At 38.4% G+C, this 27,939-nt stretch overlaps 1 long non-coding RNA gene across 1 annotated transcript in view; it reads right to left on the reverse strand.

Annotated features, from left to right (window-relative positions):
* LOC139082887 (uncharacterized) overlaps nucleotides 1-27,084 on the reverse strand; it is a 109,679-nt gene extending 82,595 nt beyond the window's left edge. Inside the window, exon 1 of the long non-coding RNA XR_011539229.1 lies at nucleotides 27,016-27,084. This is a non-coding gene — a long non-coding RNA (uncharacterized lncRNA). The remainder of the gene's footprint in view (nucleotides 1-27,015) is intronic.
* Between the last annotated feature and the right edge of the window lie 855 nt (nucleotides 27,085-27,939).

Raw genomic sequence — 27,939 nt, forward strand, 5'->3', positions numbered from 1 at the left:
TGTTGTCAATCATGGTCTCTCACTGGGCAAAGCCATTTTTAATTATCTGGTCTGGGAAAATAATCAAATGGAGAACATAGTTCTTGAACTGATGAATGAAAGTTGGATGCTGTCCAAATGATGCTTTTTTCCCCTGTGGTACTGACCACCTGATCAGCACGATCCACCATTCTCTGCTGCTGTTTCTCATCTGGATGCTTTCTCTCCTCTGGAGTGGCAATGTTCCCTCAGCCATGACGGGGCCACCTAGCCTCCCCATTCCATCTCTCCTCTTGGCTGCAAGTAGGTGGTGGTTTCCCCGGGCCTTGTCCTCTGGCTCCATTCCCCTGTGTCCCTTTGAGTCTTTTAGGAGGCTCCCTTTGAACTAAAGAGTTGTACCTGGCTAAGCATCCTGTGCGTTTTTTTCCAAAGGAAAAGAGTCTCAAATGCATTGCCTCTGCACTATATTCTAAGCACTTCCACAAATTTTATCTCATTCAATCTTTACCACAACTCAATAGAGTGTGTTTTATTATCCCATTTTGAAGATAAATAAATTGAGTCTCAGATAAGACTTGCTTGTGATGACATATCAATTTTACAAATAAACTCATAATTTATAATCATGTCTGTCTTACCCAGAGCGTTGCATCCCATAATGCAAATTAAGTCCGCGTGATCTGCTCGGCACCTGGTAGCACTTACTGTCTCCTCTACTGAAATATTCTTTCCCTGGGGCTGGATTCTTCTTTTCATTCAGGCACAAATTTAAATATTATCTCCTCATACAGCCTCTTATGATCACCCTAGACCTCCAATACCCTTTATTGCCACTTGGCAGTTTATTATTTATTTTTGGTCATTATTATTTTTTTTTTAAGATTTTATTTTTTTCCTTTTTTCCCCCAAAGCCCCCCGGTACATAGTTGTATATTCTTAGTTGTGGGTCCTTCTAGTTGTGGCACATGGGACACCGCCTCAGCTTGGCTTGATGAGCAGTGCCATGTCCGCGCCCAGGATTCGAACTGATGAAACACTGGGCCACCTGCAGTGGAGCGCAAGAACTTAACCACTCTGCCATGGGGCTGGCCCCTATTTTGGGTCATTATTATCTGTCTTCTAGAATGAAAATTCTGTGAGGATAGACCTCTTGTCTTTCCTAGTCAGCATCATATCCAATCTCTATAACAATGCTTGGCACATCCTAGCCACTCAATTATTGCTCGGGGAAAGAATGAATAAATAAATGGATTGTGGATTAAAGGAGTAACTGAGTAAATTAGTAAGTAGAAATTTCTCTCTCCCATCAACTATGCTTTTTAACTATTTTTTTTACCCTATAATATAAATTATAAATCAGTAGTTCTAGAAAGGAATAAAACATTCTTTTCAAACTGAATTGGGCTTAGTTGATCTAGAATAATATACACAAGTCCAAGAAATAAAAGACCAGTGGAAAAAAATGAGCTCTTTTGGGGACATAAAGGGACTTGGATTCTACAACTAATTTATCAATGCCTGGCTATGCAATTCAAATAAGTAACTTTCGTGGAATCAAATTTTCCATTCTTTCTTGGTTTAAAAATCTAAATGGATGTGCAAATATTTGCCTGGTTTTCTAAGGCAAAGCCACAGTGAGATTCAAGGACTTGGGCATTTGGGGCCAGCCCGGTGGCGTGGCAAGTTAAGTGTGCATGTTCTGCTTCGGCGGCTCAGGGTTCGCCGGGTCAGATCCCGGGTGTGGACATGCCACCGATTGGCACACCATGTTGTGGTAGGCGTCCCACATATAAAGTAGAGGAAGATCGGCACGGATGTTAGCTCAGGACCAGTCTTCCTCAGCAAAAAGAGGAGGATTGGCAGTAGTTAGCTCAGGGCTAATCTTCTTCTTCAAAAAAATAAAAAATAAAAAGGACTTGGGCATCTGGAAAGCATTCTCTGAAATGAGTCATTGCCTGTGATTGCAGAGCATGAAAAACTACATATCAGTTTACATTCCTGGGTCTGCGGGGTGTATTAGTTTCCTATTGCTGTTGTAATAAATTGCCACAATCTTAGTGACTTACACCAGCACAAATTTGCTCTTACAATTCTGGAGGTTAGAATTCCTAAATGGGTCATTTTCGTGTATTGTAACGTATTCACAAGTTTGGGAATTATCATGAGGGCCTCTTTGAGAGTCATTATTCTGCCTACCCCAAACTTGTAAGTCTTCTTACCACGGTCTGCAAAGCTATACCTGACCTGGTTCTCACGTCTCCTACCTCGTCTGTGTTGCTCCCTGCTCCATGCACTATATTCTATGCAACGTAGAGTCCTTTTAAAGACTTTGGCATTTATTTTAATAGTGAGGGAGATTTTACAGGAAGTAAGATTGAGATGGGTTTGACATGATCTTTTTATATTTTGAAAATGTTATTTTGGCTGAAGTGTGGGGACTGGTTGCGAGGAAAGCAAGAATGGATGCATAAAGGCCGATGGAGGGGCCGGCCAGTGGCGTAGTGATGAAGTTTGTGCACTCCGCTTTGGCAGCCCAGGGTTTGTAGGTTTGGATCCCTGGTGTGGACCTACACACTGCTCATCAAGCCATGCTCTGGCAGTGTCCCACATACAAAAGAGAGGAAGATTGGCACAGATGTTAGCTCAGGGCCAATCTTCCTCACAAAAAAAAAAAAAAAAAGGCCAGTCCACGTAAAAACTGATGCTCACTTGACCTAGTTTTATGATATGGAAGATGGAGAGGAACTTTGATGCCAGAGAGAAACAGGTGTAAAGAATGACGATTAGGTTTCTTTTTTACTCAACTGGATGGTTATGCCGTTCCCTGAGGTAGGAAAAATGGGAAGAGATTGCTTATTGGCAGGGAAGACTAGGAGGTTAAAATTTGACATAATGAGTCTGAGATATTGCAGAGACATCCAAGTGGAGAAACCAAGTAGGCGACTGTTCGCCCTGGATGGCCACATGTTCTGGTTTGCATCAGACAGTCGAGTTTATGCCAGTTCTTCCTGTGTTATAATCCATAGTGCCTTCTTTCACTCTCAGAATTAGTTCTTTACTTTAGTTACACTTCATCAGAGCTTCGTCAGGGTTGGAGCAACTTTGGTATTCTTCCGTATCTAGCAGAATTGAGGTACTGGGAATAGATGTTGTTGCTTAACGACAGAGCATAGGGTGAGAAAAGAAAAAAGATCAAGGACCAAGGCTTTAAAATTGCCAGTGATGACACTGAGAATGTTGAGCCTGCAGAGGAGATAGAGAAGATATGTCTAGTCTTACAGAAGACGAGGAAAAGAGAAAATAATTCCTATATCTCTATGGAAAAATATCAAGTGCTTCCAAGTTGACAGTTCTGATAAGAGTTCAGGTCATAAAGCAATATTAATACATTTCATTCTAAGACCCCATCATCTTTTCCAAATTAGCATTCTCAAGATAGAACTACCATTTGATTAAAAGAGAGGACTCAGAGCACGGAAAAAAGGAGAGAGAAGGCAGGGCGGGAACGATGTTGATCCAGGCCTGAGCCAGGATGAATATCTGGTCATTCTGTTTGTTGAAGCAAATTGTGGGGAAGGTTGGAGAGGTGTGAATTTCAGGTGACATCTACTGCCTTTGAAGACAGAAGAAGAAGCCACGAGCCAAGGAGTGCAAGAGGCATCTAGGAGCTGGAGGAGACAAAGAAACAGATTCTCCCAAACAGGCTTCAGAGAAAAATGGCTTGATCAGTACCGTGGTTTCAGCCCAGTAAGTTTGGGGAAAAGGGAGAGATTACAAAGTATTTCGAAGTTTATGATTTTATTAACTGGAGAAATGGTAGTGCTATTTATTGAAAGAGAGAAGTCCAGAGAAAGAGTGAGTTTAAAAGGGAAAATCAGGACTTCTGTTTCAGATATGCAATATTTGCAATTCCCACTAGACCATCAAATGGAGTTTTGGAGTGGGTAGTTGGACATATAACTCTGGAGTTCAAGAAAGCGGCTAAGTCTGGAGATAGTCAGTTAGTGAGAGAGACATTTTACAATGCGAACAGTTTAATTATCAATTCTAATATGTATGTTCCTAATGACAGAGCTTTGAATTGAATGCAAAGATTGACAGAAGTACAAAGAAAAATAGGCTAATCCAAACCATATCTGGAAATTTTAGCATTCTTCTCTCAGTAACAGAGGAAAGAAGCAGGCAAAATAATCAGTAAGGAAATAAAAGATTTGAACAAAATGATTAGCAAATTTGACAGAATAGGCTATATATAGAACATTGCACACACAAACACAGAATAAACGTTATTTTCAAGGATACGTGAAGTATTTACCGACATCGACCACATGCTGGGCAGTAAAGGGAATCTCAACAAATTTCAAAGAATTGAAATTCTGAAGCGTAGGCTCATTGCCCACAGTGATATTAAGCTGGAACTCAATAGCAAAGTGATAACTAGGAGATTCCCATATGTCTAAAAATTATGAAGCACAGTTCTAAATATGCATCTATCAAAATAAGCATCAAATAAAATTAGGAAATATTTGAACTGAATAATAATGAAAATTTTTACCAAAATTTTTAGAGGGTAAGTAAATACGTACTTACAGCAAAATTCATAACCTTAAATGTGAATATCATAAAAGAATAAAAGCTTGGGCTGGCCCAGTCGTGCAGAGGTTAAGTTCGTATGGTCTGTTTCAGGAGCCCGGCGTTCACTGGTTCAGATCCCAGGTCGGACGTACACACTGCTTGTCAAGCCACGCTGTGGCAGGTGTCCCACAGATAAAGTAGAGGAAGATGGGCACAGATGTTAGCTCAGGGCCAGCCTTCCTCAGCAAAAAGAGGAGGATTGGCAGCAGATGTTAGCTCAGGGCTAATCTTCCTCAAAAAAAAAAAAAAAAAAAAAAGAGAGAGAGAGGAAACAAAAGAATAAAAACTGAAAAATTAGTGAACTAAGCATCTATCTCAGTAAGTCAGAAAAAGTAAAGCAAGTTAAATTCACATAAGGCTTAGAGAAAGGAACCAAGATATGAACAGAAAATAAGTGAAATTGAAAACATTCAGGGAGAGAATTGAAAGTAAAAGATGTTCCTTGAAAAATCTAACAAAGTTGTTAAGGCTCTGACAAGAAAAAGAGACTCAAATATTTATTTTTAGGAATGAAAAGGAAACATCAAAACAGATGCTAAAGACACAAGACAGAGGGCCAGCTCTGTGGCATGCTGGTTGAGTTTGGTGTGCTCTGCCTCAGCAGCCCAGGGTTCATGGGTTTGGATCCCAGGCGTGGACCCACACACCACTTGTCAACCAGGCTGTGGCGGCGACCCACATACAAGTAGAGGAAGACTGGCACAGATGTTAGTTCAGGGCAAATCTTCCTTAGGAAAAAAATAAAAGGCATAAGATCCATAATGAGAGCACATAATGACATTATGTATATGATAATGAGAGTATATGATGAATGGCATTAGGGCAATAAATTTAAAAATGTAGACTAAATAAATACCTAGAAAAAGAAAATATTAAAATTGATAAAAGGAAAGAATTGGAAGAGTATTCTAAGTGTTAAAGATGGTGAATCTGAATTAAACCTTCCAGCAAAGAAAAGTTCATACCCACATTGATATTCCTGGAAAATTTAGCAAAATTATTAGTAAATTATTTATTACTAAATTGTTATTTAGTAAAAATTATTAGTAAATATTTAGGGAAATATTACTGTCAAAGTTGAAAGCTTTCTTTCTGAGATTTGGAATAAAACAAAATTTTTCCTCAGAATAGGAACATAAAGATTAATATTCTATTTGCATTATGTGTTCAGAAAAACCTTAATATCACAATCTGATGAGTACATTATGTAAATGAAAAGTAGAGGAAAATCTCATTCCTGAAGATAGATCCAGAGAACCTAACACATTTTAAACACATATTATGAGCAAAGAGAGCTCATAATAAATATATTATAATTATATTATATTATGTATATATATGCATATTTATATATATATATATATATATATATAAAGTATAAAGCTTCAAGAGCATATTGGGTTAATTCCAGGTGGCATGATTGGTAAATGCTAAAAAACTAAATAATGTGGTTTATCACACTAACAGATTAAGGAAGAACAGTTACACGATCATTGTAAAAATGTAAAGATGTTAATAAAATTTAACATCCCTTCATCTTTGATGTCTTTGCGACCTAGAAATAGAAGAGAATTGCCTTGATCCAATGAAAGATATCTCTAAAGAATCCTGTTCCAAATATCATACATAATGCAATATGATATTTTATAAATTATACAAGTAGACCAGAGAATTAATAAGCAGCCTAGATTCATACCTACTCATAAATAGTCCCTTGATTTAAACAAAAGAAGAATTACAGAACAGTAGGAAAAGAAATACAGTATAATAAATAATAAACTGTGCAGGGTCAATTGGATACCTGAGAGGACAAAAATGAGATTTGACCCCTGTCTTGTACCTAACGCAAAAATAATTCTCAGAGGGGTTGTAAATCCATATACGAATGGCAAAACACTAAAGCTTATAGAAGGCAATACATGAAAATATGCTCATGATCTGGGTGTAGGTAAGGCTGTTTAAACAAGACACAAATATCTATAAATGAAAAGGAATATATTGGAAAATAGGACTGAAAAATGGGAAAATCTTGAAAAAGTTAAGGATTTTGTTTAACAGAAAACACCATTAAGAAAAGAAAAAGACAAGCTACAGAGCGGAAGAAGATATTTACAGCCCATGTAACCAATAAAGCACTCACATGACGAATGTGTAATTATTTCGTCAAGAAAAAATAATTGACTACCCAATAGAAAAATGGGCAAGAGACCTGAATGAACATTTTACCAAGGTAATTGTCTAATTGGTCAATAAATATACTTTAAATGATGCTTGACTTTACGATAGTAATCAGAGAAATGTAAATTTAAATCATGATATAATACAACATTCCACTCACCAGAATGGCTGGTGGAAAATAAGGACTAATAAGGGAAAAATAAGGGCTAGTATTTCTAAATGGTGAAAAATATGACGTGGGAACAAAAGAGACTTTCATATACTGCTAGTAGGGGTGTAAGTTGGTATGCGTATTTGGAAAACATTTGGTTTATCTATTAAAGTTGCTAACGTATAAAGCCTGTGATCCCTCACGTTTACATGTCTGTCCATCCAAAACAAACGTCTATTGGTATGTACCTATAAGACGTGCACAAGGATGTTCACAGCAGCGCTGTTCACAAGAGCCTCAAACTGTAAACAATTAATGTGTCTATCAAAAATAGAATGGATAAAGAGCCTTGTTGATATAATGGAGGACATTTTAACAATGAAAGTGTACAAATTACAGTCTTGTATGACATCATGAATCTCACAAACATGATGTAGATCGGAGAAACCAGATCCAAACAATTTCATACCATATGGTTATGTCTCTATAAATTTAAACCATCAGGCAAGCTAAACTATAGCATTTAAGGACGAAATCATAGCATTTAAGGATGAAATCATAGGCGGTAAAACTCCAAAGGAAAGTGAGAAGGTGCTCAGGTAAAATTAAGAATAATTGACTTTGAAGTGTATTGAGAAAAGAATTGAGAAGAGCAGAGGGGAGCTCCTGAGGTGCTGGCCCTGTTCTCTTGTTCTATTTTTGACCTGGGTGGCAATTAGTTGGCTGTTCTATTTCCCAATTAAAAAAATTGTGCCCCTGTGTGTGTAGGCAAGAGAGAGAGAGAGAATGAATGGTGAGAAATTGCTTATGAAGACAACTCGACAAAGAATTATCCTGACAAAAAGAAAAAGAGAGGGGCCTGCCCAATGGCCGAGTGATTAAGTTTGCATGGTTCACTTTGGTGGCCCAGCGTTCACAGGTTCAGATCCTGGGCACAGACCTACACAGTGCTCATCAAGCCATGCTGAGACAGCGTCCCACATAGAAGAACTAGAAGGATGTACAACTAGGATATACAGCTATGTGCTGGGGCTTTGGGGAGAAAAAAATAAAGAGGAAGATTGGCAATAGATGTTAGCTCAGGGCCAATCTTCCTCACCAAAAAAAAAGCATACCTCTAAAAAAAAAAAGAAAAAGAAAAACATCATAGCAGATGTCAAGAAAATGTGGGTATTGATGCAGTTGCTTTTTGAGATAGGAGACACAAGGGTATGTTTGTATACTAATAGTAAGTCTGCAGAAGAGAGGGATATCAATGAGGCTGAACCCAGAGAAAATGACGAAACATGAGATGTCCTGGAAGATGATGAGAATGAGCTGCAGACCATGAGTGAAAGGGATGGGCCTTAAAGCGAAGGAGCTCCCCAGGAAAAGGGTGCTCGAAGGAGGTGGAGATGAGTGTAAGTGTAGGAAGGTTTGCAGGTATGACTATTAAAGGCCATCTCTTTTCTTAGTGAGGTCTGGACCACAGCATCCTTTCAAGCTCATCTCAGCCTCAGCTTTCTTCCTCTTCCTGCGGTGAATCATGCTCCTTCCTCCTGAAGCACCTCTCACGTGCTGTCTGCTGCACAGACAGCTCCACCTGGTTAATCCCTGCCAGTCCTGTAAGTCTGAACTGAACCACCACGTACGCAGGAAAGCCCGACCTCATCCCCCAGGACACACTCTCAGCTCTCAGGGCAACTTTCCCTCACAGCACATATCCCTGTTGGGCCTTCAAATTCATCTAATTTAGGCTGTCCTCCCACAAGCCAGTATGTGCTATGTACTCAGGGAATATTTCTTCTTTGGACCAACCCCTGGCACAGTGCCTGGTGTCTTGTAGGTGCCATTTTTTAAATGCATGAATGCATGAGTAAATGAAGGTCGTGCAGAGTATTCTTAGAAACACTGTTTGAAGAAGTCAGAATTTGTTGGTGAGAAATGTCATTAGCAATATAGTTTCTGCTCACTGATCAAAGGCTCTAATATATTTAACCCAGTAAATCACATACTCACTTGGACAGCGGTAACCTGTGTAAAGATGTGGGGCTCCTGGTGCAGAGCTTAATCCTGTCCTTGGCTAACCTCTAAGTGGAGCATTGAGGCAGGAAGCTTGTGTCCTAAGAATGGACAGATTCTGCACATTATCAGCGATGGGGGATGGATGCGAAAGGAGGTCTTGAATTGATCCTCAGATGCTTAGATAAATACTGTGTCACAACTGGAAGGAACTTAAAATTCATGCAGTCAGAACACCTTCTTTCCAGGTGAGGGCTCTATGGCCCAGAGAGGGCTTCATCTTGGAGCAGAGGGCAACCTGTATCTTAGAGATGGCGCACTTCTTCCTCTCTTGCCTGTGGGGGCTCTCGGCTGGGGTGCTAACAGGGAAGCTATTTTGAGCCAGGAGTTGTATAAAGAAAGGCTCACAGCAATGCCCAGACCTGGTTTTGCCATTGTGTTGGCCTCCTGTGATGCTCCCCTCCTTGCAAGGCACTTTGTGTCAGCGGGAAGGTGAGGCAAGTTGTGAAATTCAATTAATTCTACAGCCAGCCCACGTACTTCCTTCCAGGGCTGGCCCAGCCAGGACTAATAGTGAAGTTTTCTGAAACCCCAGCCCCTTCCCTTCTACCAGCTCTTTCATGGGTCATCCCTCACTCTCTCTCCATTCTAACCTTGATAGAAGACAAAGCTGATCTATGGCAATGTGTTTTGATATTATAATATTGTTGCTGGGGCTGGCCTGGTGGCACAGTGGTTAAGTTCGCATGTTCCACTTCGGCGGCCCGGGGTTCCCCGGTTCGGTTCCCAGATGCGAACATTCACACCGCTTATCAAGCCATGCTGTGGCAGGCATCCCACATGTAAAGCAGAGGGAGATGGGCACGGATGTTAGCTCAAAGCCAGTCTTCCTCAGCAAAAAGAGGAGGATTGGCAGTAGTTAGCTCAGGGCTAATCTTCCTAAAAAAAAAAAAATACTGTTGCATATCTAATTTTGATTTGGAATTTCTGAAAACTTGAATTATAGAACTGCTTTTGTAGAAGTTGAGAGAGAGTATCTAAGATACCCTCTCCTTCTCTCTTGAGTTCTAACACAGTAAAAGCAAAAAGCATGGAAATCTATATGACTAATGTGTTTCTGTGATGCACCTGTAATCCTTAAATATAGGGATTCCAGTTAACTAAAGCCAAAGTAGGGCCATCAGTTTTCTCTCATAGGAAGGAGGGGACAAGGAGCAGAGACTTGCCCTGGTTTTAGTTCATGAGGTGAGAAAACAGAGTCCAATGTCCTTTAAAAGGACCAGATGTCAGGAAGTAAGAGCAGGGGGAATCTGACTCCAGTTTTGAAGCAGATTAAGTGCTCCCTCTAGCTAGTGAGTCTTCTGGACTCTATTCAAGTCCAGGAAAAGAAAACGCAAGAGTGCAGAGGAGAGCTGGAAGTATTCACTCCAGTATTTTCTCCTTTTGCAGAGTTAAATCGAAGTTCCCCTTTCTATGGACAAAGTGAACACATGGAAATACTGGATTTCCTCTGACATGCTCCAAAATATTTAATCTTAACATCTCGTCTTTGAGAATCAACGGTCAATCAGGACTGTAGTTGTCATTTTTGAGGCTGGAGATCCATGACTCTTCAGAGTGAGCCTGTATTCCTTCCAGGAGGTCACTCTTGATTGAGGTGGAAATTCAGATAGGCTGCCCGACCCAGGAGACTGAAATGGGTTAGAACAGGCTGTTAACTGAATTAAATTTTAAGGCCAAGTTTTGCCCTTGGCAAATGGTTTACCCAAAACTCGGTTTCCCATCCTGTGTTAAGTTCAGTCATTGTTCAACAGAGAACAGCGAGAAAGATGGCGTGATGAACAGTGCACGTTACCAGCACTTCCAAGCTGAGTTATCCATTTCAAACCTCTTACTCTCCCACTTTTGTGAAAAGCGCACAGGATCACATAAGAATCATAGCGTCTGACCCACACACCACCACATAGAAAACACAAGGGAATCTCTACTTTTCTGGTAATTTTTTTCCCTGGAACACAGTACAGAATGTAATCGAGACTCACATTGCTTTAAAGACCATAGTGGAGACTTGAGGCTATCAAGGGGCTGTAGATAGCGAGGAGATGGGGCGGGGGAAGATGGATGTCCTTGGTATAAGCATCAACAGAGTTTCAGGCTTTCTAGTGAGTGTGTTCCAGTTTTGCGTGATGCACAAACTTCCCTGCAATGGGAGAAATCTCTCACTAAGTGTTTAATTGTGAAAATATGAGCTAGAGTTTCCTTATCATGAAAAAAATCAGCCGGATCATACTTTTCTTTAAAAGTATGCATTTAAGATATTGCTCATTTTGAAATATTTAGACAATTGTTGTGGTGACACCCTACATTATCATGTCTAATTTCACGCTTACTTTTTCCCCCTCACATCTATCACCCATGTTTATAATCCCTTTATTTCCATCCCTTTTGTTCCTGGCATCTTAATGGAGAGTCTGTCTAGTGGCCCCTTTTCTCTTGGTAACAAGGTGATCCACTTTTTTCTAGAAAGAAAGTCCTTCTAAAGAAACTCTCATGTTTTCTTTCCTTTTATTCCTCATAGTCCCAAAGTTTTGCACTTATCTCTATAATTATTTATCTCAAATAAGATATTAGAGAATTTGTCCTCTTTTCCATTCCACATGAACTCATGAACTTCTGGGTTTTAGCTGGTGAAGCCCAGTTTGAGAACTACCAATCAAGCTAATATATGACCAGGAGTTCCCCCAGTGGCAGCCATGTGTGTGGCTCTCAGGTTTCATCAAAGGCAGCACATGGGCACCTGCCCAACAAATGAGAAAATTTCATTTATCACAAATATTATAAGGTATTATAAGGACTATTCTGGATGCTGGAGATACATATTAGTGAAAGGACGGTCAAAATATCCTGCCTTCATGGAGGTACATTCTACTGAAGGGAGAAAGAGATGCTCAAAACGACCACATAAACACATATGGTATGTTAAAGTATAATCAGTATTATGAGGGAAAGCAAACAAAAATTTTAAAAGCCTAGAAGTTGCCAGGTGGTAGTGGATTGCCATTGTCAATGTAGTCAGAGAAGGTATTACTGAGATCATGACATACGTTTGACATTTGAGAACGAATTTATCTAATATCAGAAGAGAAGGCTGAGAATGCACATACACACACATACGCACACACTCAGACACAGACACTGTAGGTAAGCAGGAGTGGCAAGTACAGTTCTAATATATGATCAACCGGTGTAGCCTGAGGGTCTGGGTCAGTTTGAAAACAGAAGTATTAGAATCACACATCTTGTGGCCATATCTAGAAGCAAAAGTCAGAAGGCAAGTTGTCACCACTTGGCAATGGGTAAGACAGTTGCAAAAGAGACCCTAAGGCTATAATTAGGGGGTAAACGTAGATTAAACTGGCAGGATGAGCCCAACCACTAGGTAAAAATAAATCATGGAGTGGAATAAGAGGGCTCCAGAAAATAAGGAGACTATCAATGAGTCTATATTGCACATTGACGGTGCCTGGGCCTGTGCTGTATATTTTACAGTGGTATTTCATACACTAGTAACTTTAGGAGATGCATTGGTTTATCCCCGCTCGGCAGCTTAGAAAAATGAGACAGAGAATGGTTATGTGACTTGTCCACTGGTGCCATAATGCCTTTAATATGGTTACTTACTCTAGTTCTTCATCCAGTCTAAGACTTTGTATTCATTTCGTTATCAAGAATCTTCATTCTCCTTTGCTATGGAGTAGTTCCTGAGGTTTTCTTTGAGTTACTTGACCTTGATGTTTTTGAAGAGTCCAGGCACATAGAATGCCCATCAATTGGTGTTTGACCAATGTTTCCTCACGGTTATTTTCACGTTGTTTTTTGACAATAATAGAAGACGAGCATTGTATTCTCTTTAATGTATCAAATCAGGAATGACATGATTCCAGATATCCCCAACGTTTCTAATATTAACTTCGATCGCTTGGTAACACGATGTTTACCAGGTGTCTCAAATTACTATTTTTCCCTTTTGTAATACATAATTTGTGAGGAGATGCTTTGAGATCATATAAAATTCTTTTTCCTGTTAAACATTAAATCATTAGTTTCAGTATTAATGAAGATTTTCTAACTTTATCATTCCCTCCATTTTTCGTTGGCATACTCCTGAGAGGAAGAGTTTCCCTTCTGCTGTATTTATTAATTTATTTAGTTATAATAGCATGAACTCATAATTTCTTACTCTATTTAATGGGTGAAACCCATTACATCACCGTACATTTTGGTGCTCAATTTGCCCCAGAATTGGTTAGTAAGACCCCTTCAAGCTCCTCTTGTGACTTTTTAATATATCTATGAAAAAGGAAACATTGCTATGAAAGAGGGGACATTACTAACAACCTTACAGAAATGAGAAGAATTTTAAAGGAACAATTGTATGCCAACAAATCAGATAACCTAGGTGAAATGGAGAAATTCCTAGAAAAACACAAACCACAAAAATTGACTCAAGACAAAATAGAAAATCTTAATAGACTAATAACAAATAAAGGGATTGAGTTAGTAATCAAAAAATTTCACCAAAAAGAAAGTCCCAGGAGCACATGGCTTTGCTGGTGAATTTTATCAAACATTTAAAAGCAAATTAACACCAGTCTTTCACAAACTCTTTGAAAAAATAGAAGAGGAAGAAACACTTCCTAACTTGTTATATGAGGCTGGTATTACCCTGATAACAAAATCGGAAAAGATTTCACAAAGAAAGAAAAGTAAAGAATGATGTCCCTTAACAAATATAGACGTAAAAAACCTCCACAAAATATTAGCAGACTGAATCAGCAGCCTATAAAAAGCCTTCACACCATGACCAAGCAAGGTGGGTTCAAAACATGAAAATCAATCAATGTAATTCAATCAAGGTAATTAATAGAATTAAAGGGAAAAAACACACGTTCGCCTCAATAGAAGCATAAAAAGCATTTGAAAAATTCCAACACCCTTCCACCATAAAAACGCATAACAAACTAAGAACAGAAGGGAATTTATTCCACCTGATAAAGGACAGTCACAAAGAATTCGTGAAGAATGTTATCCTTAATAGTGAAAAACTGAAAGCGCTCCCCCTTAGATCAGAAATGTCCATTCTTGCTACTTCTCCTCTAGAATCTCCTAGAGATTCTAATGAGGATAATTATGTGAGAAATGAAATAAAAGACATCCATGTTGGAAAGGAAGAAATAAAACTCTATTTGCAGATGACATGATCTTAATACAGAAAAATCCAAAGAATCCACCAAAAAATGCCTATTAGGACTAATAAATGAATTCAGCAAGGTTGTAGGATATAAAATCAATATTTAAAAATCAGTTGTATTTCCTTACAGTAGGAAATAGCAATCCAAAAATGAAATTAAAAAAATTAAAAAAAATCCACTTACTTGTGCTTGACATCCAAAATATTAAGTGATAGGATGAAGTTTAATAAAGAAGTGTAAGACTCATACACTTAAAACTACAAAACATTGCTCCCCCCCAACCCCTAAGTAAATAGAAAGACATTCCTTGTTCACGGACTGGAAGATTTAATATTGTTAAAGTGACAGTACTCCCCAAATTTATCTAAAGATTTAACATCATTCCCATTAAAATTCTAACTGCCTCTTTTGCAGAAATTGACAAAAAGATCCTAAAATTCATGTGAAAATGTAGGAGACCAGAATAGTCCAAAGTAACCTTGACAAAAGTGAGCAAAATTGGAACACTCACACTTCTTGATTTTGAAACTTATCACAAAGCTATGATAATTAAGTCTGTATAGTGGTACTAATACAAAGATAGACATACAGATCAATGGAATAGAATTTGGAGTCCATAAATAAACATTTACATTAGCAGTCAATTGATTTTCACTAACTGTCCCAGGACAATTTAGCGAGCAAAAGAACAGTTGTCTTGCTTTTAAAAAATGATGCTGGGATAACTGTGTATCTACATGCGAAAGAATGAATTTGTACTACAAGCTTACACCATAGACAAAAGTTAACTCAAAATAGATCAAAGACCTAAATATAACAGCTAAAACCATAAAATTCTTACATGAAAACAGGTGTAGATCTTCACAATCTCAGATTAGGCAAAAGTTTCTTAGATATGACACCAAAGCATGAGTAATAAAAGACCAAAAAGATAAATTGGACTTTATCAAAATTAAAACCTTTTGTGAATCAAAGGACATTATCAAGAAAGTGAAAAGACAACCCAAAACATAGGAGAAAATATTGGCAAATCATATTTCGGATAAGGACCTAGTGTCCAGAATATATAAGGAATTTTACAGTTCAACAAAAAATAAATAACCTAATTAAAAAATAGGCAAGGATCTGAATAAACATTTCTCCATTGACGATATACAAATGGCCAATAAGTCGATGGAAAGATTCTTGACATCATTAGTTACCAGGGAAATGCATATCAAAATCACAATTAGATACCACTTCACACCCACTCATATGGCTTTAATCTAAAAAGGCAGTTGATAACAAGTATCGGCAAAGATGTGGAGAAAATGGAACCCAAATGCATATCTTGTGAGAATGTAAAATTGTACATTTGGAAACTGTGGAACAAAGTTAGTGGAAAACAAACTGATACATTACTGTAACATGGATAAATCTTAGAAACATTACGCTAAGGGAAGGAAAGAAACCAGATACAAAGGCCCATATATTGTATGATTCAATTGATGTGAATTGTATAGAACAGGCAAATCGATAGAGACGGAAAGTGGTTTAGCTTTTTCCAGGGGTTAGAAAGATAGAGATATAAGGAGTTACTGCTATAGGGTTTGGGGTTTCTTTTGGGGGGGGATGATAAAAAGGTTATGGAATTATATAGTGGTGATGATTTCATAACTTTGTGAATATACTAAAACCCACTTATTATTCACTTTAAAACTTTAAAATGATGAAATTTATGTTATGTGAATTATACTTCAATAAAAAATATCTCTATTGGCAATTTCTCACTTTATGGTGCAGAATGATGATCCAGATTAATTTTGTATTTTCTCTTCCTCAACCTCAGAATCAGACTGTACTCCAGGGAGCTCTGGGCCCTCTTTTTGAGAATGTATTTGGAAATCAAGATGTGGGTTTAGGTATGTTTATTATCACAATGGTGTTAGTGCTTCCAGACAATCTTTTCTTCTTCCTTCCTCCCTCCCTCCCTCTCTCCCTTCCATCTATCTATCTATCTATCTATCTATCTATCTATCTATCTATCTATCAGCTATTTATCTCTTTTTGTGTTAGAAAAGTATGAGTTTGTACTCATACCTCTAAATGAAAACTATACTTCAGTGTGCTTTTAGTTTCTCATATTTCCTTATTCATAATTTCTCTCCAAATGAAGAGAAACGAGTCCCATTATCTTCAATATGTTTGCTTATTTGATTAAACTACAATACATAGTTCTGTCCGTGTTTGCTATTTAATTTTTTTATTTGACAGTGTATTATTGGGTTCATAAATGGAATTTTTGTATATTCCTAGACTTACAGAATTGTTATATGACATTTTTGTCATAACGAATTATTATTAGTTTTTTAAAAATAAATCTACTATCTTTGGGTGGCTCCATAAGACTTTTTTTGGTTAATTTACATGATAAATAATTTTATTATTTTTACTGTCAAACTCTCCACGTCTTATATTTAACCTGTGTTTGTTTTAAGCAATATACAAGCAGTCTGAAAATTATAGATCATTATTAGAGAATGTAGTCCATTTACATTTGAGATAATCCATATTATAATCACTATTACATTCATGTTTAAATTTACCATTTTACTATTTGTTTGCAATTTTTCTTAATCATTCTTTATGATTTATATTTTGAATTATTTTTTATTCTAGTCCCTCACTATTAATTTATTAGTTATACATTCTTTCACTCATTATAGTAGTCATTCTAGAACAGCCCTTTCTTATACAACTTTCTGTGATGATGGAATATTATACATCTGTGAAGTCTGATGAAATAGCCACTAGCTATGTGTTTACTGAGCACCTGAGATGTTTCTAATGTGACCGAGGACTTCAATTTTTAATATTAATTAAATTAAATTAAATTAAATTAAATTAAATTAAATTAAATTTAAATGGCTGAATGTGGATACCATATGGGAAAGCACAGCTCTGGCGATTAAGCATGCATCTTTAACTTATTAAAGTTTAATGCGTTTTAGTCCTTTACCATGTTATGGAAAATGCAAGAATCTTAGTTTACTGTAACTCCATTTAACCTCCTCCTCACTGTTATTATTTTTCTCATGTATTTTAATTTCTACACATTTTAAACTTCACAGACATTATGATTTTTATACAGTCAATATAAAAGTGTATTTATATTACCATACATTTTCTTTTTTATTACTCTTCATTTTTTTTGCATCTCTGTTCCTGGATCATTTTTTTTACCTGCCAGAATAATTTTCTTTATTTTGTTTTTATTTTTTTAATTTGTTTAATCTATTTTATTTTTATTTATTTATTTTTGATGAAGATTAGCCCTGAGCCAACATCTGCTGCCAATCCTCCTCTTTTTGCTGAGGAAGACTGGCCCTGAGCTAACATCCATGCCCATCTTCCTCTACTTTATATGTGGGACACCTGCCACAGCATGCCTTGATGAGTGGTGCATAGTTCTGTGCCTGGGATCTGAACTGGTGAAACTCGGGCCACCGAAACTGGGCTTGCAAACTTAACCACTACACCACCAGGCCAGCCCCATATTTTGTTTTTATTTTAAGTGTTTCTTGGAGACATATTTTTAGTTTTCATTTGTCTCAGAATGTTTTTATTTTACTTTATTGATGAATACTTTTTCTGGGTATAGAATTTTAGGTTGGCTATTGTTTTCTTTCATTTATTTGAAAATAATGTATCACTGCTTTCTGAATACCACTGTTTTTTGTTGGGGAAGAGTCATATTATTCATATAAAATGAGCTATAGAGCACAGTATTGTTTATGTATATAACAAAACCAAAAATATACATTTCCATTATTGGGTGTATGTTTATGTATATATGTTTTTTAAAGATTGCTCTGGGCTAACATCTGTTGCCGATGTTTTTTTTTTCCTTCTTCTCCCCAAAGCCCCTCAGTACGTAGTTGTGTATTCTAGTTGCAGGTCCTTCCAGTTGTACTATGTGGGGCGCTGCCTCAGCATGGCTTGATGAATGGTGCTTGGTCCATGCCAGGATCTGAACCAGTGAAGCCCTGGGCCACCGAAGCAGAGCATGCAAAGTTAACCACTCAGGCATGGGCCAGCCAAGTAACAATATTTTTGTCTCTCTTAATAAATAAAGGAGAGTCCCTGAGTTTAAATTTTGAAAAGTTTTATTTTTTCAAATTGATCTTATACTCTCATCTATGAAAACTAACTCTGAGTAGATGACTTTCGAGGATCACTAATCTTAGGTTTAGAAATGACTCAGGGAATAATTAACCATTCCTGCTGTCTCATAAGGGATGGAAATCCTGCTGAGGGCACCCTCAGCTCCCTCTTGAGTCCTGTGGGTGGTGACCACAGCTAAGGCACACAGGTTGAAAGACCACATCAGATTTCTTCGTGAGCACTGGGCACACAAATGTGAAGGAGGCAGGCAGTATGCTGTCAAGGAGTTTGCAGTTGGGTGTACACAGCAATTCCATTGCTACGAGACATGGATGCAACAGAAATAAATTCTGTAATAGTGTTGAAGAAGAAACAGAATATCTTTCAGAGATTGTAGATGGTCCATGGGTCCAGACAGCTTCCTGAAGAACTTGGCCAGTCCAAGTAGAGGGAAGAGCATGTGCAAAAAACCAGAAGGGACAGAGAATATAACATGAACTTAGGTCTTGAAGTGGCAGAGAAAGTTTGGGAAAAGTGAGACTGACACTGTGGCCAGGTTGGATATTTCTTTGATTACTGAAAAATTCAGATTTGTTCTGAAGCCCCTGGGGAGACATTGGTAGGTTTTCATCAGGGCAGTGAGATGATATTCAACCAGATGAGCCTGGCTACAGCATGATGTATGTGTGTGCCCAGGCACTAGGCACTTGGTTGGGTCATTCCTGCAGACTTCCATGCAAAGAGGTAGATGGGCCTGAATTAATGCTCAGGAGCTGGAGGACAGGAAATAAAATTAAAAAACCTCTGAGATAGTAGAATTTGCAGAACTTGAGTGATTGATTGAATTGGGAGAGACAGTTCAGATAGTGTGAAAAAGGTGATCATCTGATTCCCAGTGGATTTTAGGCATTCATCAAAATGGCAATGTAGGTTTAACAGTGAGAGAGGTGAAGAGTGATCGGTCATGTACTTGCTGGGGATATTAACAAGCTTAAACAACAAAACTTACAAAGGTAGTTCATGGCTTTGTTCCTTCTTCTCCCACCACGTTCCTGACTTTGTAAGACCTCGTGTCTTATTAAAGTTCAGCTCCTTAGTCCCACTGGACATATTTCAAGTATTTCATAGCCACATGTGGCAAGCACCTACCATGTTGGATGGCACGGTTTTAAATTAAGGGTCAGATCAATCACTTTCCTTTTGTATGTATGCGTGTATCTATGCATGCACTTGTGCATGTGTACATGGATGTGGACACAATTGTAGTCAAGATGGTGTCCTGCCTACTCTGTAGACGGTGCTTTTGTCTGTACCTTGTGTGGCCTTGAATGTCTGTATTTATCTGAGTTTTTACCTTTAAAAGGTCTATGAGAGTGTTCATTTCATAGTGTTACTGTTAGCTCATTTCCTGGGATCTGATGTCGAAAACCATTCTCCACTTGGCCAAGGATGTGATCAATACCTGAAGTCCCACTAGTCTATTATATCTCTTGTTTAATTCCTCCTGTCTTTGGATTCATAACAGACCTGCCTCCTTAAACCAATCTGATGGATAACATCTGGGTTGCCATGGCTCTGAATGGCAGCTTGGAGGATGACCCCTGGCCTGAGCTAGCTTCAGCTACCTGTAAGATTGATATGTGTTTTCAGCACCAAACTTAGCTTATCTACCAGTGACAAAGACAAGGAGTGACTGAAAAGTCAGCAAGTAGCCTTGAAATGGAATATAGTCTTATCTTTGCTGCATTTTTACCTGTAGCCCAGAGAAAATCTAAGCTGAGATTTATTATGAATGTAAATATATCGTAGTGAAGGTGGAAGGATAAAGTTTATGCCTCATGGTATGATGACCAAATATGATGCCTTGTCCAGTGGAATCACCAAGCATCTAATGGCTCGCTGGGCCCTAGTGCATGCTGGTGGTAAACAGCTCTATCCAGAGTTGCATGAGAAATCTTAAAACTAGTCAGCACGTCCATCCTGCCTCATGTCCATACAACTCTATTCTATCACAAAACACAAGCCTTTCAACCCCATGTTGTTTTAGAGTTCCTCTATTTCCTACATCCACCTTTGCACTGTTGACCTTCCTCAAGCACTGGAGTCTTTCAGGTCTTGCTCTATGTTAAATCAGCACATGCCCATGGTCAAAGTCCTCACTGAATCTTTCTGCTATCTGATAAAACTGAAATTCCGTATCCTCTATTGATGCTAATTTCTGGCAATCCTCTTCAGCAGATGCTCATTTAAAAGTAGGAAGACAGCTTCATCATCCTTTTACTCCTTGGTGCCTCTTCCAATCTATCACTCTACACTCGCATAAACCAGGCCCCTCATTTGCATTAGTGGTTAAATGTGCACAACGAGGAGTCAGGTGGCCTGGAAGAAAATCCTGCTGTCCTGCCAGTTGAAAGGTTATCTGACCCTTCAGTGCTCATTTGTAAATTGAGGAGAGTAACAGCAGGAACATTTTGAGGATTAAGGTAATAAATGTATCAGTGCCCAGCTCACAGAAATCACTTAATAAATGTTCGCAGTTGCAACGGTTATTGTTTGAGGCTCGTGATGTCCAACTATAAAACTTTCTACTGCTCTCTGTCCATCATCTGTTTAGCCACTCACTGCAATTTGAACGACTTGGCCACCTGGTCTACGGTCTTCTGCTTTACCCCTAATACCTGATTTCCCTCCAGGTCACATGCAAAAATGCTCATCTGACCTCCTGGAACCTGGGATCTTCCCACTTCTGGATCTTACTACTACTGTCTGAACTTAAACTTCCGTGCTTTCTGCCATTTAGGGTCCTCAATTTATTAAGACAGCAGAACTTTGCTTTTTGTGTTCTCCCATCCAGCAATGTCCTCTCAGATGCGCTTTATTTTTCTATAGAGCATTCTGGCCAATATCCTCGTCCTCTTTCTCCCTCTGTTCATAAATGATTCCATGCGCCTGGATAAACAAACATCTGCCTTCACTTCTCTCACATTTGGGACCACTAGGTATACCTAGAGGGCGCAAGATGAACCTGAAGTTTGATGCTATGTTAGATGCATGGTCGCCAATGTCTTCCTGGTCGTTAGTATTTTCTGATAACCCTTCCAAATGACCCTACCTTATCTGACTTCTATTTATCTTCCCACTCTCATTTAAGAGTAGAACCATTTAAAGAAATTTTCCGTAATACAAAGCTAGTTGAGTGTCTTCTTTTAGCTCCTTAAGAACAGTGTATTCAGTTGAATAGGGTTCCCCCGAAATTTATGTCCACCTGGAACCTCAGAATATTACCTATTTGAAAGTAGAGTCTTTGCGGATATAATTAGTTAACTTGAGATGAGGTCATGTTGGATTCAGGTAGACTCCAAACCCAATAACTAGTGTTAAGAAGGTCATGTGAAGACACAGAGACACACAGGGAAGAGGACATATGACAGAGATTGGAGTGATTTATTTTCAAGTCAAGGAATGCCAGGATTTCCCAGAACAACTAAAATCTGGGAGAAAGGAGAAAGGAATGGAACAGATTTTCCTTTGGAGTTTCCAGAAAGAACCAACCCTGCTGCCGCCCTGATTTTGGATTTCAGACCTCCGAAACCAGGAGATCATAAATTTCTGTTGCGTAAGCCACCCAACTTGTGGCACTTTGTTACAGAAGCCTAGGAAACTAACACAACAGTATCTTTCATAGCCACACATTTTGCTTCTGACTCAGGGCATGGCACAAGATGAGTTCTCAGGAAATGATGGTTGATGGAAGATCAAAGCAAAAGGCAGATCTTTTGTGCAAGCTTGGTGCTAGGACTAGGGTTGATTAGTTTAGCTTGCTGAGTGTAATGCAGATTGAGCCCGAAAGATTAGATTAGAAACAGCACATGGCAGTCGTGCTTGTGGCCTAATAAGGACCTTCTGCTCAGAGAGACTCTGGGAGATGGGACAGAGATTTTCCCCACTTTAGTGTCATGGAGAGAGTTGGTTGAGAGCCAAAAGAACTGGAGTATCACAATAGGAAACTGGGAAGTAACATGACCAATGCCTTAGGTTGGGAGAAGACCACAGAGTCTGAGCTTCAAGCCAAGTATTTGGAAGGGAGAGTAGGAAGCTCAGCACCAATGGAGAACTGGGATCTTGCAGGAGGAGCAGTGAAAGATGCCAGTTCTTAGCCACAAGGTGAATATATTTGAACACAGATAAAACAAACATGCCAGAACCTGTAGGAAGAGAGGAGAAATAATTTGTCAGGAGAGTTCCCAGAATCCTATAACCAGAGGAAACACTCTGTGCTTCTATTATTAGGACTTTAGCCTACATCAAATTGGGTACCACTTGTGATTCAATTACCTAGTCTCAGATGGCAGTAGAACTTGCAGAGTGAATGAGAATTCACTTCTTGGCACCCAGGAAGGCTTAACCTCTCTAATTTGGATGAGAATTTGGCTAAAAACATTTAGCTCATCTTGCCTTGAGAGCCAAGCGCAGTCATCCTATTCAGTGTTTACCTCACCAGTAAATGTTACTAAAGGGAAGCCTTTCTTTCTAACTTCAGGCCCGTCATTTTCCTGTTCCTTTTGTTTGCTTTGTCTTTGTGCACATGCATTGCTGGGCTAGAAGCCATTCTTGTTTCCCTTTTGCTAGAATCGTAAATCCAAACAAATAAAGTTGCTGTTTGGCATAACCACACATGAAGCCATCTCGGCAATTGGCGCCTGGATTCAAGCAAAACGAAAGGACTCCTGGATTGGAACTGGGAGGCTTGAAGATGACACCATGTGTGAGTCTGTTGTCTTTCAGCTTGGTGGCCCATGGCAGGAGACACCCATCATGGTTTCCCTTCGAGCTGTTGAAAATCCCAGCTGGGAGTTTTGATTCATCTCCATCACCTCCTTATCTGTTGGCAGATTGGGTTCAGGAGTCTCCTTACTGCTGATATGCTATGGTTGAGGCACAGATTTGGCAAGTCCAGCAAAGAGAAAGTCGGGAATGGAGGCTGGTTTGCTACAAAGTAGGCTGAAATATGGAGGGAATCAGGCAGAGTAACTGAAAAAAGGCTCGGGACACAAGGAAGGGAAGGAAGCTAATAGAATTCAAACTGCTAGATAGTGGCAGCTCCCATGTTTCTTTAAACAAGGACTTAGGGGCATCAATACGAACGGATGGGAAATTGCAGACAGCAGAGAACTCTAATGAAGCTGTAATAATGCAGTTCCTTAAATTGCAAAGGTAAAATCAACCACGCTTCCTGTGTTCTTCCCATGTGTTAAACACTGCTCTCAGTGCTTTATGTATACTGACCCATTTGATTGTCACAGCAAGGCTAGGAAGGCTAGGACTACTATTTTTATTTACAGATGAAGGAATTGAAGCAAGGTCACGCAGCCAGAAAGCGGCAGTTCTGGGGCCACAAAGCCCCACGGCATGGCCCCAGGGTCCATCCTCTTCACCCCCAAGCTATATTCTGTTTCCTGCTGTGTGTTTATTTGTATCTGTCTAGCTGGTCATGGAGATAACATGATGACCCATCTTTGGCACCTGATCACTGCCAGCTGCAGGTGAGGAATTGATGAGGGCGACAGGCTGACCACATAGTTTATTGAGTTAAAATTATATCATTTTTGTAATATTCATATGTTGATTAACAACTTGGAGTTATTTTATTTTTAGGTATATAAAATATTATTTTCAAAAATATTTTTTGTGATTTTTTTCTAAAACAAAACGATGATGTCTTTCTGTGTACCTTAAAACAAAATGAAGGAAAACAAACTCTATATTGATTATCTGAAATAAAAAAAATTAAACAAAATAATGGACTCTTGGCATTACTCATGTATCAATTTTATAGCTTATCTATCTCATTAGTATTTTTGAAGATTGTACTTTTTAAAAAATATTCATTTTTTTTGTGAAGAAGATTGGCCCTGAGCTAACACGTGTTGCCAATCTTCTTCTTTTTGCTTGAGGAAGATTGTCCCCGAGCTGACATCTGTGGCAATCTTCCTCTGTTTTGTATGTGGGATACCGCCACAGCATGGCTTGATGAGCAGTGTGTAGGTCCACACCTGGGAGCCGAACCCCCAAAACTCGGGCTGACGAAGCAGAGTGCGTAAACTTAACCACTACACCACCAGGCTGGGCCCTCATATGGTCATATTAATTATTTTTTTTGTCTGACAAGTCCTTCAAGGTTGCATTTTATGCTTAACAAATTTCAAATTGTTGACATTTTCAATTAATCCTTCTCTATTGATCACAATATTTTTTAAATGAAAAAGTACAGTCATTCTAAGAGCTGAGATACTTGGTCATTTCAAAGATAATGTTTACGTTTAGCAGTCTAAATGGAAGTTACTCATAATTCTATTTTTGTAATAAAATTGATATCTATTTTAGACTGTATTTTTTCCCAGGACTGTTATTTTGCCTCAATCAAGTGTAGCTTTCTTTGAAAAATATTTTTATGACTAAAATCTCATCAAATTATTTTGAGTGTTTCACCAAACGTGGATGCCCCAGAACCAGAGGACATCTTGATTTCATTCTGCTCTGGTGTTGAATATCAATTTATCAAAACAAAAATAGGGGCTTTACTAAAAGATTCTTCCCACAGTTGAGATACTTGAAAGAGCTGTTATAAAATTTAAAAATTAAATCTTGAACACCATTTGAATTCTCTTTGTTTAAGTTGCTCAGTTCACTGTTGCTTTGGCAGGATTTGATTTAAATGTCTTCCTGTTTGCAAGCTTTGCTTTGAAATTCTAAATTTGCTCAAAACTCAAGACTGAATTTTTTTGGTACTCCATTTGTTGAATATGATGCTTAAAGATTTACAGCTGACTTTTAATAAAATGCATGCCAGATTTAGAAGACTCATTTAAACAAAGTTTAACACCTTTGTGGACATTTAAGTTGATTTACAAAATAGTTCTTCAAATGCTCAAACAATTATGAAATTTGGCTAATGTTAAGCAACAAAGAGTGAATATGTGTTGCCAAGCTGAATTTTTGTAGTCAACGTTTTTTTTCATGCTAATTCTGTAATTCATTTGCTCTGTGGATGCATAAACATTCATATATTTTGACCATAGTTTCTACCTCAACCATTAGAATATTGGTGCTTCTTTGAAAGCAACTGGGAATTATGGTTATACCGCAAACAATTCTAAGTACATATTTTTGCTCTATTGGTCCATTAACTAAGTAAAAAGAGGGCTTTTTTTTTTGCCATGAGACTGTGCCTCCCTAAAATTTTTATTTGTAGTTTTCCGATAAAACAAATTAATTCACAAAGTTGAATTTTTAGTTGAATTTAAAATTGTATTCACAATAACATCAGACGTTTCACCTTCAACAGAATGAACATCTAACAACTCTTTATTAGCTTCTCTGAATGGACTAAAATTTGACCCCTTATTAGAATTAACTTGATCTTTTTTCTTTTTGAAACATCCGATAATACCTACATAAGTCTCACCCCATTTAACTACTTGCAGAATCTATCTTCTGCTGTTGAAGACAAATTACTAGCAACTGTTCTTTACTACTTTGCATATGCATAAAAAACTTGGAATCAAATATAAATGAAACTAATTTAGAAGAATCAGCCATTTGATCTAAATGAAAAGTCATGTTTTGTTATGTAAATATAATTTCTGCAGTGAATGCATTAAATCATCATCTACAAGCATTGTTTTAAAAAATGGTAAATTTTGAGGTTGGTTGCTAAGGCTTAGTCAAATTTTTGTCTTCTTGCTTTGATGTGATCACTGCTATCTTTATAGTCCCCATTGTGAAATATAAAAAAAGACCAGCAAGTGGAAGGTAAATTCAGTGAAATTACAGAGGTCTGACATGTGGATGAAATTTTCAGAGATCCTGTGGTTTATGGCATGTTGGTTATTTTCTCCAAAATGAAGGACATGTTGCTCATGTCCATAGAAAGACGCACAAAGTCATTTTGTGTGGGCAATTTTAGATTATGGAGGTTATATATACTGGACTTGAATGTCTTTTTTGAACAATTTACTAATCGATAAATCTACTGGTTTTGAGAGGGACATAGAGCAAAAGAAGTTCAGAAGCAGATCTGGACTCCTGTTTTTTCATTTATGCCTTAAAATGCAGCAGATCCAATGGAACTTGAAATATCTGTGGTCTTTTTTGGGTTTTTTTGCTGAGGAAGATTTGCCCAGAGCTAACATCCACTGCCAATCTTCCTTTTTTTTAGCTTGAGGAAGGTTAACCCTGAGCTGGAATCTGTGCCAATCTTCCTGTATTTTGTATATAGGCCACCGCCACAGCATGGCTGACCAGTGGTGTAGGTCTGTGCCCAGGATCTAAACCCGTGATCCTTGGGCTGCCAAAGTGGAGCACACTGAACTTAAGCACTATACCACAGGGCCACCCCAAAGCTTCTGTGGTTCTTAAGGATGCTGTATGAAGCCCTTGGAAAACTATGACAGGAGAATAACACACAAAATCACTAAGATGTTGGAGCAAAGACGTGAGTCTTCTAGAGACAACTATCCCACCCTCCTTTTCTACTTTACTGAGGTGAAATTTACGTAAGATAAAATCACCACCTTAAAGTGAACCATTCAGTGACATTTAGTACCTTCACAGTGTTGTGCAACCAGCTCCTCTAGTTTGAAAACATTTCCATCATTCCAAAATAAAACCCCTTACCCACTAAGCAGCTTCTTCTCATCCTCTCCTACAGTCCCTTGAAACCACCAACCTGCGTTCTGTCTCTATGATTTGTCTATTAAAGAAATTCTACATAAATAGAATCCTGCAACATTCTACACCTTTAGTGTCTGGCTTCTTCACTTAGCATATTTTCAAAGTTCATCTGTGTTGTAGGGTACTCCACTCCTTTTTCTTGGCTGAATGATAGTCCATTTTCTAGACAATAATTTCTTTATCCAGTCATCAGTTGAGGGACATTTGGGCTGTTTCCACCTTTGAGTGCTGCTATATGCATGCATGTACATGTACATTTTTGAGTCTCTGTTTTAAATCCTTTTTGGAGTATATACCCGAGAGAAGGATTTCAAGGTCATATGATCATTCTATATTTATTTTTTTGAGGAATTGCCAAATTATTTCCAATAGCAGCTGAATCATTTTATATTCCCATCAGCAATGTGTGAAGGTTCCAGGATCTCTGCAACCTTGTCAACACTTGATATTTTCTATTTTTTTAAATTATAACCATCCTAGTGGTTGTGAAGTGGTATCTTTTCACAGATTTGATTTGCAGTTCCCTAATGAATAATGGTGTTGAGCATATGCTATTGGCCATATAACTTATAATGGCCATACAAGTGGCCATTCTTCTTTGGAGAAATGTCTATTCAAGTCTTTTGCCCTTTTAAAATTTGGGTTATCATTTTGCTGCTGGATTGTAAGAGTTATTTGTATAGGGGCCAGCCAGGTGGCACAGTGGTTAAGTTTGCAAGTTCCGCTTCTCAGCAGCCTGGGGTTTGCTGGTTGGGATCCCAGGTGTGGACATGGTACCACTTGGCACACCATGCTGTGGTAGGCGTCCCACGTATAAAGTAGAGGAAGATGGGCACGGATGTTAGCTCAGGGCCAGGCTTCTTCAGC

This window comes from Equus przewalskii, chromosome 1 (assembly GCF_037783145.1).
Source record: "Equus przewalskii isolate Varuska chromosome 1, EquPr2, whole genome shotgun sequence".
NCBI classification, from domain to species: Eukaryota; Metazoa; Chordata; class Mammalia; order Perissodactyla; family Equidae; genus Equus; species Equus przewalskii.